The 13,147-nt window shown below is 35.3% G+C and overlaps 1 protein-coding gene across 1 annotated transcript in view; it reads left to right on the forward strand.

The window, feature by feature from the left end:
- CFAP299 (cilia and flagella associated protein 299) overlaps window positions 1-13,147 on the forward strand; it is a 531,643-nt gene that overhangs the window by 472,419 nt on the left and 46,077 nt on the right. The gene's annotated exons all lie outside the window — the stretch shown is intronic.

Consider the following 13,147-nt stretch of genomic DNA (forward strand, 5'->3'; position numbering starts at 1 on the left):
TAACTTCACTTCTATTTGACTCCAGGTACAATATTGCAGGTTATCTTTTGAGTGCCTCACTGATCTAGTGCATATGTAGTAAACTATTCTGTCTTAATTATCTGTTGACACTTTTGCTTTATATCAACATGGGATCTAGCTTCAGGACTTTTACATGTACTTATTTTTAGGAGAAGGGAGGCGGTTGGCAGTGTGTGGACTGGGGCACACCTAATAATGCTAAAGATTTTATCCTGTGCTCAGGGATGACTCCTTGCAGGGTTTAGGAGACCAGTACAATTCCATGGTCAAACTCAGGTCGACAACATGCAAGACAAGTAACTTACTTGCTGTATTATCTCTCCAGCACTGTTACATGAATTCTTGAGAGCAATGTGCACTCAATGGTTGTTGTTTCCTTGCTTTTTTCTGTTCTGGTTCTTTTGTTCTTTCTTGAGAATAGTATAAGTTCCTTACTAATATTGTGTTATCATCAGCATTCTTTAGGCTGCTAATAATTACTTTATATATTTTAATACCCAGTCACTTGGTGCATATATATTAATGTAAAATGTTCTTGATAGATTGATCTTCCAATGTTTATAAAATCACCATCCAAATTTCTTCTATTTTTTTAATATCAATCTTTTGTGTGATGTTCCAGTTCTGTTTTTGTCTTCTTGATTTTTTGTTTTTGTTATTTTTGTCTGAGATAATGCTGAGTTAACTCAGAACCTTATCTCTAACTTTACTTAGAACTTAAGGTTCTAAGCTTATAGCCTACTTTAAATTAAAAGCAAATGTATCTCAAATTTGTTCTATAAGTTCCCATTTTCTCCCTCCCCTTTTTCTTATGTTGTTGGTATCTTGCTCCTGTAGCGTAATTTCTTTTCATTTTGAAGGAATAAAATACTAATATTTACATGCAAATAAGTTTACATGCAAATAAATTTCTTTAACTATTGCTTGTAAAACTCTTCTTAATTTCTTCAATCCTAAGAGATAACCTCAGTGTGTTAAATATTTGGCTATTCTTTTCATTCAGAAATATGAATGTATCAAATACTCCCCTTTGGTCTATAGTTTCTACTGAGATGTGAGCTACCAGTTTTAGGATTTCTACTAATTGTAACTGTGCTTTTCTCTGACTGCTCTTACCACTATCTCTTGATTTTTGCAATTTTAATTTGATGTATCTTAATACTTTTAGGATTTATTTTTTTGCAATTTAACTCTTCTGGATCTGAATATCTTTTTTCATTCATTTACAAAGTGTTCTTTATTTTTAAAATAAATTCTTGACTCCCTTTCTCTCTATTCTTCTGAAACATCTATGATGCAGACAATTTTCCCCTTTATATTTTCTCTCGTAAAGCTATTATCTTCATGTTTATTTTTAAAAGAAGTAAATGAAAACATTTTCTGGCTTAATTTAACTGCAAATGCAAGATTTTGATAGATTTAGGATCTGTCTCTATTGCAATTTTTAAGGGAGTTTGTTTTGTTTTGTTTTCCCTTAACCATTTGTTTCTTCATGTGCTAAAAAAATAATTAAATTGAGTGTGTTCATCCTTCAAATTGATGTCAGGCTTAGGTTGTTAGGAAATAAATCTGACTGCAATAATATTCTGGTAATTCCACAAATCTTATGATGACTTTCATGTCACATGGGGCACATCACACCAGCTTTTAAATCTATACCACACATCAAGGAAAGCAAGTCAGAATTACATTTGTCAGGATCAATATAATGCTATACGAAATACTCTTAAGGCAAAATGATTTTTTTAAATCTTTTTTGGGTCACACCCAGCAATGCTCTGGGATTACTCCTGGCTCTGAACTCAGGAATTACACTTATTTATTATTTATTTTATTGAATCACCGTGAGATATAGTTACAAGCTTTCATGTTTGAATTATAATCACACAGTGATCAAATGCCCATCCCTCTATCAATGCACTCTAGGCTGTGCTTGGGAGACCACATGGGATGACGGGGATTGAATCCAGGCCAGCCACATGTAGGGCAAATGCCCTACCTGCTGTACTATCGCTCCAGCCTCTAAAAAGATTTTTTTAATGTAGAGGTAGTCACTTTACATTAAAAAAACCTGTATTCATTTATGTAGGCTATTTTTTTCATTGTATGTGGGAAATTATTTAACCTTTGACATAATAATATGCTTAGAACTAAGTTTTAAAGCAGAATTTATTTGACCACTTCCCAGGAAAAAGTATATATTTTACTTTTCTTTATTTGAGGGATGCCAACTCCAAGGCAACAAGCCATTATTTAATTAATTCTTTTTAGAGATAAAAATGTGTGTCTGAGACCCTAGATGGGTTCTGTTTATTGAGATTGGGTATTCCGTGGTCCTTTAATAAATATATCAAAGAAAAACAAATAAGCCAATAGTGTACTCTACTGTCTAATGGAGAGCTAAATGTATTGAAAAATGGAACTGAAATTTAAGATGCCATGTGTTTCATATGCAAAACCTTCTCTCTAACCACTGGGAAAAAATTAATATTCAAGCAAAATTAGAGAATACTTGGATGTGATATTACCACCACAGTCTTCTCACATCCCACGTATTCCACCAGAAGGACAAGGGTGGTCTCACAGATAGAGTGAGTGAGGAAGGTAGATTCTTAGTCACAGTGACCCAAGAAAGTCCTGAGGGCACAATAACACCATATCAATCAGTCACACAAGCATATTAATTGGCAGAGTCCATTGGTACAACTGAATAACAGTATTGAATAGTATCAGGGGATAGAGTAGGCCTTACAAAATTATACATTTTATTGATTACAAAAAGACACTTTTTGGCTGATAAAAAATTAACTAATTAAATAAAGATGAGACATTTCTTCAGTTGTCTATTATTCTTACCCTTTTGAATATGATTTTATCATTTGTTTTTCATAATTTTTGTACCTTATAAATTTTTTGTTGATATTGGTCATTGATTTTGATTTTTTAACATATTTGCTCACTTCAACTTCCCTGAGATTTTACAGATGAGGGTTTTCATAACATTTGGAGTTTGAGACCTTCATATATTTTTTCAGGCCCTCCTCCTGTCACTCCTCTTGAATCTGCCACTTTATCATTTCTAGAACTAGAGTTGCACATGTTAGTTTAATAGATGCTGTGCTGTTGTTTTCTTATGGTTCTAACTGCCTGCTCCAAGTTCACACGTGAGTCTTCCTTTTGCAGTGTCTGTCTCCCATCAAGGGCATCTTGTCATCTCCGCTGTTAAACGTTTCCTCTCTAAAATTTTATTTTGATTATTCTCATATCTTAATGTCTCTTTCTTAATGCAATTTTAACATACCTGTAAGACATGTTGTAGCCTCTTTATAATTACATTATCTTTGTCCCATGAGTCTATTTTCATTCATTGACTTTTTTTTTCCTTTATCTTTCTTTTTCTGATGTTATTTGGCTATGGATTAAATTTTTCTGCCTTTTTTAAGACTGTCATTACTGATGCACCATGATTTGCAGTACTTCTAATTATACTTTTCATGCATAAACTATTCCACCACTTCCCTCCCCTGGTCTCCTCAGGACCAGTTCCATCCCCCCCTCCCCACAGAAGCGCAGTTTTATAGAACACATCTCTAGTTCAGATTCCTCTGGCCACTTGTCCTCTCACTATGTTTAATTATGTCCCACATATGAGAGAGATCTTTTTATTTTTTTTATTGTGAAAGTAATAACACCTTCATATACATAACTTAATAAAGATAAACTGAAATGTCACAAAATTATAAATCAATGACTGGTTGATTAAAAAATTATAACTGTGTATCTTTCATTTATGTACATATAGATTTTAAACAGTATGATAAATTCTATGCTAGTACTTTTTAAAATGTATATGAAATAGAAAAATGCTACAAATATACTTTTTTCAAATATACAATTTAATATATGCGATCTCTTATAGCCTACTTCTCTCTCTGGGAGAACCTGGCAAACTACTGGGAGTTTCCTGCCCACATGGGAGAGCCTGGCAAGCTCCCCATGGTGTATTCATATGCCAAAGCCAGTAACAAGTTGGGTCTCATTCCCCTGACCCTGAAAGAGCCTCCAGTACGGCATTGTTGGAAGGACAAGTAGAGAGAAGCTTCTAAAATCTTAGGACTTGGACAAATGGAGACGTTACTGAGACCGCTCGAGAAATTTGACGAACAACGGGATGATGATGATACAATTTAATAAGCATAAGCAGATGAGAATTTTAGCAAAATTTGAATTGCCTATAAAAATATATAAATGTGTTTTATCAAACATGGGAATATTAGCTTTATGTTAGAAAATATTTTATATTTACATAAAAAGCATAATATTTACATAAAAATATAAAAAAGTTACAGATAATGCTTAAGTGTCTTCAGGAATAAATATTATATAAAATAGCTATAGATATTTTAAAGCACCTGAATGGACATAGAAAATTCAATATAAATGTAGTATTAATTTATAATGGTAAAAAGTAAAAAATACCTTTAGCAAGCTAAGAATAATCAGATCTTTTATAATCTCACAGAGATTTTATATCTTATCATATGTGTCCTAAGTAAATGTCATACTGAATGGCAAAGTTCTAACATTTGTTGTGTCCTGTAAAGATTCTTCTTTAGTTCTTTTTGCAAAATTGGTGTTCAGTTTATGAATTCCCTAAGCTGTTTCTATCTATAAAGCATTGTATCATTCCTTCAAATCTAAATGGTAATCTGGATAGATATTCTTGGGTGTTCATTTCATTGAGGTTTTTTTTTTCTTTTGTTATAAATTATATCCTACCACCTGTTCTGGTTTGTAAAGTCTTATTTGATAGATCTGCTGAGAACCTATGGGATTTCTTTTGTATGAGAGTTCCTTTTTGATTTTGTTTTTTTTAATATTCTGTCTGTTTTGGGCTTTTGTCATTCTGAGTACATCGTGTCTTAGTGGGTTTTTTTTCCCCCTTTGGTTCTGAAAAGGGTCAAAATAGCGACTAGGACTAGATTATATCAAACAGATTGAACATAGACGATATTGAAAGTCATACTGAATAGCCAAATTACAACTTAAAAGTAAAGTTGAACTGCTCTTGATATTTGAGAATTTAGGTTATATAAGAACAGGGATAAATCTAGGGTAAAATAACTCCATTTATTAAAGAACTAAAATTGATGAACAGGGAAGCCAGCTCGAAAGTTAATTAATCTGTGTGTTAGCCAGTGATGATTATAATAGAGCAGTAAGAAAAGACATATGGTTACTAAGAACAACATTTTTTCTAAGGAAGACATTATTTGAATGTTAAAGCAAGTTGACGAGTTAACTATAATAAAGAAGAAAGAGGGGAAAAGTCAAAGATAACTCCATTATTTCTACTGAAATAAGAAATGAGCAAAATTATAATCTATTTTGCCTTTAGAATTTTTGCTGTATAAAATCTTTCCTCAGAACACAAAAGTTTCAGATACGATCAGTATCACGAAAGGTGATACTACAAGAAATTGAATAAGGACAAAGAGTTTTCAAAGGAGAGATGGTGAGTCCATTCTGGACTTGTCCTTTATGAGGATCATGGCATATCCAAGTAATAATGTCCCGGAAGTCTTTGAATGATAACATTCTGTTTCACAGACACCAGCTCTGGGCAAGGGACGTAAATATAAGCAAAATAGACGTGCTCAGGGCCTGAGTGATAGGACAGCAGGGAGGGTGTTTGCCTTGCATGCAGCTGACCTGAGTTCGATCCTGGGCATCCAGTATGTTCCCCCGAGCACAGCCAGGAGTAATTCCTGAGCATTGCTGATGTGACGCAAAGAGCAAAACAGATGAATAAATAAATCCTTTTTTAAAAACTAGACATGCTCAATATGGATGATTTTAGTAGCTTTTCAGATGTTTTACTGTTCAAATTTCTCTCCTCTTGTCAATCTTACTTTAGTAAGAAGAAAAATGAATAATAATATTTTTTCTGTTTTACATTTTGAATGTCTTTCGGTTTCTAGATTTGAAAAGGAATTAGAAATATTATCGTAATGCAAGGCAAGCTATTCTTCTGTGTAATTACTTACACAAGTATTGGAACCTGCACATAAAATGTTGTGTTTGAGGGAACTCCAGCCCATATTCTTTACCAGAATTTTGGCTTACCTTCAGATAAACAAGCCTCCAAATAGTTCAATAGTCACCACCAGTGGTTGCCAGGCTAATGCTTTCATTTCCTTTCCATGGCACATTTCCCAATGAATCTGAACCTTTTGTGTTTTGAGGAAAGATATTATACAGCAAAAATAAACTCTAAAGGCAAAATAGGTTATAATTTTACTCATTTCTTTTTACAGACAATTTCCAGGATAAATCATGTATTCTTTTATCCTCTGCAATTTCCAAGGGTAGCTACATATTCACCACTCTATTCAACATTAATCAGACACAACATAAAAAATATTATTTGAAGGACCTAAAAATCACCAACCACAGGTACTTTCACGTGTGGCTATAGAAATTTGTTCATAACAAATTGTATAGTTGCCTATTCATTCTAAACTACAATTAAATTTGCTAGTCTACTTATTGCAACATGATGTTCTGTTAGCTCTGCTACTTTCCATTTTTTTAAGTCTCTTAAGATAGGAAGGTGTCAATCAAACATGATTTCTTTGATTTCTTCACCTGGACTAACACTATCTTACATGGTTCTGACTTTCTATTACATTCATAAAGCACAAGGTAATCTCCAGTTATCCTAGAGTGATTCAAGTGATTTCACAATACATCTAAAACAAGCATTTTTCCTATATCTCTTTTGTTCCTACATGTCTTGACTCTAATTATGAGATAAATTTCTAGTTTCCATGGCTATGAATAACACAGTGAATATTTTCACCTCTTGAAGATGGTGGGAAAAGCTAACAAATAATGGATTCTGATGTATGATAGATCATATCTAGTTTATTCTTGTAAACACAAATTTACAAATGATTTATTTTCCCGAAGTTTGCAAACTGGCTGTTGGAAACATTTTTCTATTTTGCCAACAATGCTAATCACGGTTAGGTTAATTCAATGATATAATTACTTCTACCGTGCGTATATAAACTTCAAATGGAAAACTGATAACTATCCTTTAGAATTCCAGTTTTATGGAAAAACGTGTTGCAAGTTTCAATATTTTAATGCAAGTAATATGTCTTTCTCCACCCAGAATGGTAAAAGGAGATAAAAACCTTCAGCAAGTTTGGTTTGTTTCAAAAGTAACCAGTAAATCAAGACGAAGTTTTAGCTTCAAAGAAATCGTTTCTGAGGATGTTAAGTTCTATTTAGAAAATTCATTTATAGAGAAGCTAAGTGAAAGAAAAAAAATCTGTAGAGTGTAATGGTGTGTAAGGTATGTGGCAGCAGAGCTGGTCCCTTTGTCAATCAGTTGGTAAAGGAAGAATCCCCATAGAACAGCAAGAGCAAATGTTGGTTGTAAGTTATATGGGCAAAAGCCAGCGATCTCTGTAGTTTTCCACAACTTGGCACTGGACCCAAAACCCTGAGGACTTGAATATATTTTCTTCCTTCTCTTTCCGTAAATGCACATTTAGTTCTAAATATTAGTTCCTAACACATGCTACAAGTTGAGCAAATTGCAAAACAGAATATTCCTAGCTACAATGATTTCCAGATTCTATAAATCAGGTTATAATCCAATGCATTATATCAGTATTTTAGCCTGCCTATGTTTTAATAACCATGTTGAATCACCGTGCAACCCTCTAATTCAACTTGTAGGACAAATGTGGTACATAAAGTTCAAGAATTTAGCCTCTGGTCACAATCTTGTATAAGGCAGAAATGCAATCATTTGCAGTTCTCTGCACATTGTAATTCGGGTGGGTAGAATGTTTTGTTACAGTTTCAGGCTATTGAAATGTTTTCTATTTTCAATCTCTAGTATGAGACTCTCAGATAAAGTCACCCATTATTTGAGTATATTATTAATTTCTTAAACTCAACAGTTCTTTCATTTTCCATACTGCATAACTTTTGTTTTCTGAAATCTGAACTCACAAAGTCAATATATTGGGATCATTTTATGACTAGGTGGGAATCATTTTTCTGTGATATTAGTCCAAATGTATCTGCTTCAGAGAATCCAACATCAAATTTATTTCAAGAAAAATTTAAGTGTCTATTAATTAGTATACCTATATTAGATATTGTTACATCAAATATTTCTATCCAGATAAAATCAAAGGACCTATAATTTTTATATACTAATCATCTCCCAAGTGTCAAAATTTAGATACCTCACCCAGATCTTTTGCAGAGTTTTAATGTGCTGCATAATATACGTAGGACTGATAAGATATATAGTTTGACAATATCAATCATAAGGTTCTCTTAGAGATATATCTGACCTTTTCAAAATAACATTAGGGCCAGAGAGATAGTATGGTGGGTAAGGGGCTTGTGCACAGGGCTGGATCCACGTTCAGTTCCTGGATTCCTTAAGTTCCTCCAGCTTGCCAGGAGTGATCCCTGAGTGCAGAGCCAGAAGTAAACCCTGAGAACAGCCAGACAGGACCCAACCCCTACCCCCAAATAAAAAACCATGAAAAATGAACAGTTAAAACTTGCAAAACCTCTATGTAAAATGTTCATCTTGTATGATGCATTTCTCACCCCAACCCCACATCAGGATTTGCACTGTTATAATTTCTCCTTTCAAATTTATGGAGCTGCACAAATAATTTTAATCAGACTCTCTTTTGGACAAATATTTATAATGAATATTGTTCAGCAACCATCAGCTGTATGGAGGTAGACTTATTAGCTCCTATCTACGACCATGACTCACTGCTCTTCGTTCCATTGACTGCATGATGGATCTTCTGGAGACCGAAGCATTGCCTAACTGAATCAAATTAAGCCCAAACTAATCAAAACTATCCTCATCAAAGCTAAGCCTTTGTCATGTAGGATATGAGCTGCATTGTCATATCAGCACACCTAACATTTCCTTTACACCAAGGAACTGAGGTTCATGGCCTAAGTCTACAGCATTTTTGTGGGTCTTGAGAGGGAATGCCGCATAGATGTTCTCTTTCTTGTTAATTCCATCCACTCTCTTACATCACTTTCTCATAATCTATCTTCTTGTTAGCTGATTTCCATTTGGGATGCCTGAATCAGTCTTCACTAAGACATGTAGATTTTTACCACAAAATTGTGGTACATCAATCTTTGCTTAATTTTTTGTGATTTACTAAAAATATCTTGAAGTCCCCGAATACTCATGACTTATCTACAGCAGGAAGCAGGGAACCTTGGCCTCAGTTTCTCTTGCTTTGGGGAACTCCTCCTCTGGGGTATGGGAAGAAAGTGGGTGAGTTGTGGTTAGCATCATGTTGAGGTCTTCTAAGCCTATGGCTAATTGTCTAAAAACAATGGAAAATCAACCTAATTTACAAAAAAAGCTATGTTCCTCCTGATGGTTATTCAACCTGTTCTTTATAAAAACTCGACATACCATCTATTAACCTGAACTTTATTCTATCCTTCACAAATCATGACTTCTTCTTTTTTACTGAAGGTACAATTTAGTTTTAAGTTTTATATTGTGGTTTTCCCCCATGTTAACTGACAAAGCCAAATGTCAATTCCCATTCTCATTGTCCTGTTTTCCCCAGGAAATTTCATAGAAATTGTTCAGATATTTTCCCATACATCATTTATTTATTTTATTTTATTTTTTTCCAGGGGTGTTTATTGAGGCATCATGATTTACAAAGTTGTTCATAATAGAGTTGTTTTAGGCATACAACATTCCAACAGCAATCCCACTACCAATGTCACCTATCTCCCACCAATGTCCCCAAGTTCCCTCCCACCCACCAGCTACTCCTTAACAAGCATATAACAAATTTATTTCCTATGACTTGGTCCGCTAAAATGTAAAGGAATGGAAAATAGAGTTATCAGAAAATAATTAATAAAAGTCAGTTTGTGATGATGAATTGCTATGTGTTTTTAACCTCTCAATCTAGTAGAGGACAAACATATACATCATTAGTGATGAGAAGTTTCTCCTGTTCTTTAAAGACTCTCTTTTAATGCTTTTTGCAGATCTGGTTTCAAGGCAATGAATTTCCCAAGCTGTTGCCTGTCCATAAAGCTCTGTATAGTTCCTTCAAATTAGAATGATAGCTGGATAGAGTATTATTGATGAGGTATTGATTTTATTGAGTTTTGCGCTATATCCTTCTATATTCTTCTGGCTAGTATAATCTTATTTGAAAGATCTGCTCCATATCTTGTGGGTTTTCTTTTATATGTTTCTTTCTTGACCACACTGCTTTCACTATTCTATTTATATCTTTGGATTTTGTCATGTTGAGTAGAATGTGTTTTGGAGTTTTCCTGAGTGGGTCTATTTTCACGAGGACTCTTCGGATCTCTTGGATCTCGATTTCTGTTATAATCAAGTCTAGGAAGATTTCATCACTGATTTCTTCCTTTCTGTTCTTCAGGGACTCCAAAGATTATTATATTGTTCCTCTTGAACTCATCCCTTAGTTTTCTGCTAAGCTGTTTACTTCTTTGCTGACTATTTTCCATCTTCTGTTGTTTCCTAGTGGGTTCTTCCTTTTTATATTGGAGCTCCTTGATCTTTTGCTCAGGTTCTGTTACCGCTATTCAGAGCTTCCATTGATAATTTTTTTAATGTTATCTACCATGTTCTTTATTTCTGTCATTTCTGACTATAATAGTTTGTCTTTTTTTAATTTTGACTCCCATACTTTGTTGTGCTTTGCTGACTACCTGTGCTATCATTTCTTTGAAGTCATTGAACGTCCTCATCATAGTGTCACTAACAACACTGAGGACACTGGTGTTGTTCATGTCTTCAGTTATATTTTCACTCATTGGGTTTGGTGGGTTTCTATGTAATCTCCCCCATTGGTTTTCTGTGTTCTTGTTGTGCCTGGGGTGAGACTTTGCTGTTACTCCTTCCCCCCAGGGAAGATACTGAAGGATTAAGATGGAGATTGTTCTCTATCTTCTCTGCCCATCATCACAGAAGACAGGAAGAATAACTGTCGACTATGCAATTTGTTGAGTAGCCTTGTCCTATAGTTGCTTAAGTTGCATAAGTTTAGGCTGCATCAGTCAGTCAGGAGCTGTGGATGGGGCCTCAATATGCCACAGGTTTGCTGTGCAGTCTGCTGGCACCCACCTGGTAGGGAAGTATTCTGCCTCCTATTCTAGAAGAGGGCAGGTAACATCAGCCATCAGCCGGAGACCAGCCTCACCTGGAATGGTGGAGTAGCCAGCAGAAGGCCAGCATTTTATTTTCTAAATGCTGTTCACAAAACTACTATGCATTGGATACAGTGTTACGTGATTTGATAAAGTCTAAATAAGCCATAATTTCTTCCCTCCAGGGATGCATTATCTTTTAGAAAGTCAGTCATAGGGAATTATGAAACAGTTTGGAAATAGAGTGATAAAAATATGCCCATGGCATATCCAGGTAAAAAGAATATAGAAAGGATTAATGGGGATGAAAAAGCAAGGCTTCCTAGAGGAGGTAACTGACAGCTCATTCTTCTGAAATGAATAGATGCTTCCTGGCACGAAAGATAGGGAAATGGCATTTGATCAGAGGGGATAGTCTGAACAATGGAGTGAAAAATAAATAAATAAATAAACAAACAAACAAATAAATAAATAAATAAACCAGCATGTTCTGTGCAAGGAAAGTATGAATAGTTCAGGGACGTTAGCGTAGAAGTCTCAAACTTGGAGCAATAAGACAGGAAGGGCCACGCAAACCAAGTTAAGTAGTTTGGAATTTCTGCTATAGGTAATGATGAGTCATTCACTGAGATTTGCATCAGGGAGTAAGAAGGTTAAATCCCTGTGTGAGAAACTCCCCTGGAGGCTGTGAGGGAGATGGATTGAATTGATAGGCGGCAAGGAGACAAACAAGCTACTACTCAAGGCCTAAAGATTAAGGCTGTGGTGGAGAGAGGCAAATGATAAGGAGGGTGGGGGGGCTGTTGTGGACGGGATAAGCAGCACCGGATGTAAGAGGTCTGTGAGGAGAGGGGAGAGTCGAGCCTGTTGCACATCTAAACTCTACTAACAAACCCAGATAGGAAATTTAGACAGAGTCCAAGACAGGAGATCAAGGACTCAGTTTTGTTGTGTTTGTTTGTTTTATAAATTTTTATTTATTTATTTATAGTCACCCTGAGGTATAGAGCTATAAAGCTGATCATGGTCAGGGTTCAGCCTCACACTGTTCCAGCACCCACCCCTCCCCCAGTGTACATTTCCCACCACCATTTATCCCCAGTTTCCCTCCCGGGACCCTCCCCACAGCCCATTTCTATGGTGGGCACTTTCCTTCTTTCTGTCTCTGTGTCTGTGTCTGTCTGTCTGTCTGTCTGTCTCTCTCCTTTGGGGCATTATGGTTTGCAATACAGGTACTGAGAGGTTATCATGTTTGTTCTTCTACCTGGTTTCAGGTATCCTGAGTGATCATATCCAACTATCTCTTCATAGTGGTCCCTTCTCTATCCCAGCTGCCTTCTCCCTCAGCATAAGAGAGGAGCTTCCAACCATAGGCCAGTTCTCCTGGCCCTTCTTTCTACTGTCCTTGGGTATTGATCTCATATTTTGGGGTTTTTTTCCCATATACCCCATGAATGAGTCCAATCTTTCTATGTCTATTCCTCATGCTGACTCATTTCACTCACTCAATATCAGACCAGAACTCATAAGATACATGGAGGAAAATGTGGGCAGAATCCTCCACAACATTGAAACTAAAGGCATCTTCAAAGTAGAAACACCAGTGACCAAGCAAGTGGAAGCAAAGATAAACAAATGAGACTACATTAAACTAAAAAGTTTCTGCACTGCAAAAGAAACAGTGACCAAGATACAAAGGCATGCCATAGATTGTCCATCTGATAAGGGTTTAATAACCAGGATATATAAGGCACTGGTGAACTTTACAAGAAAAACAATCCAAACTCATCAAAAAATGGGGAGAAAAAATGAAAAGAAACTTTCTCAAGGAAAAAAAATACGAATGGCCAAAAGATACATGAAAAACATGCTCTATATCACTAATCATCAGGGAAATGCAAAT

This window comes from Sorex araneus, chromosome 5 (genome assembly GCF_027595985.1).
Source record: "Sorex araneus isolate mSorAra2 chromosome 5, mSorAra2.pri, whole genome shotgun sequence".
Lineage (NCBI taxonomy): Eukaryota > Metazoa > Chordata > Mammalia > Eulipotyphla > Soricidae > Sorex > Sorex araneus.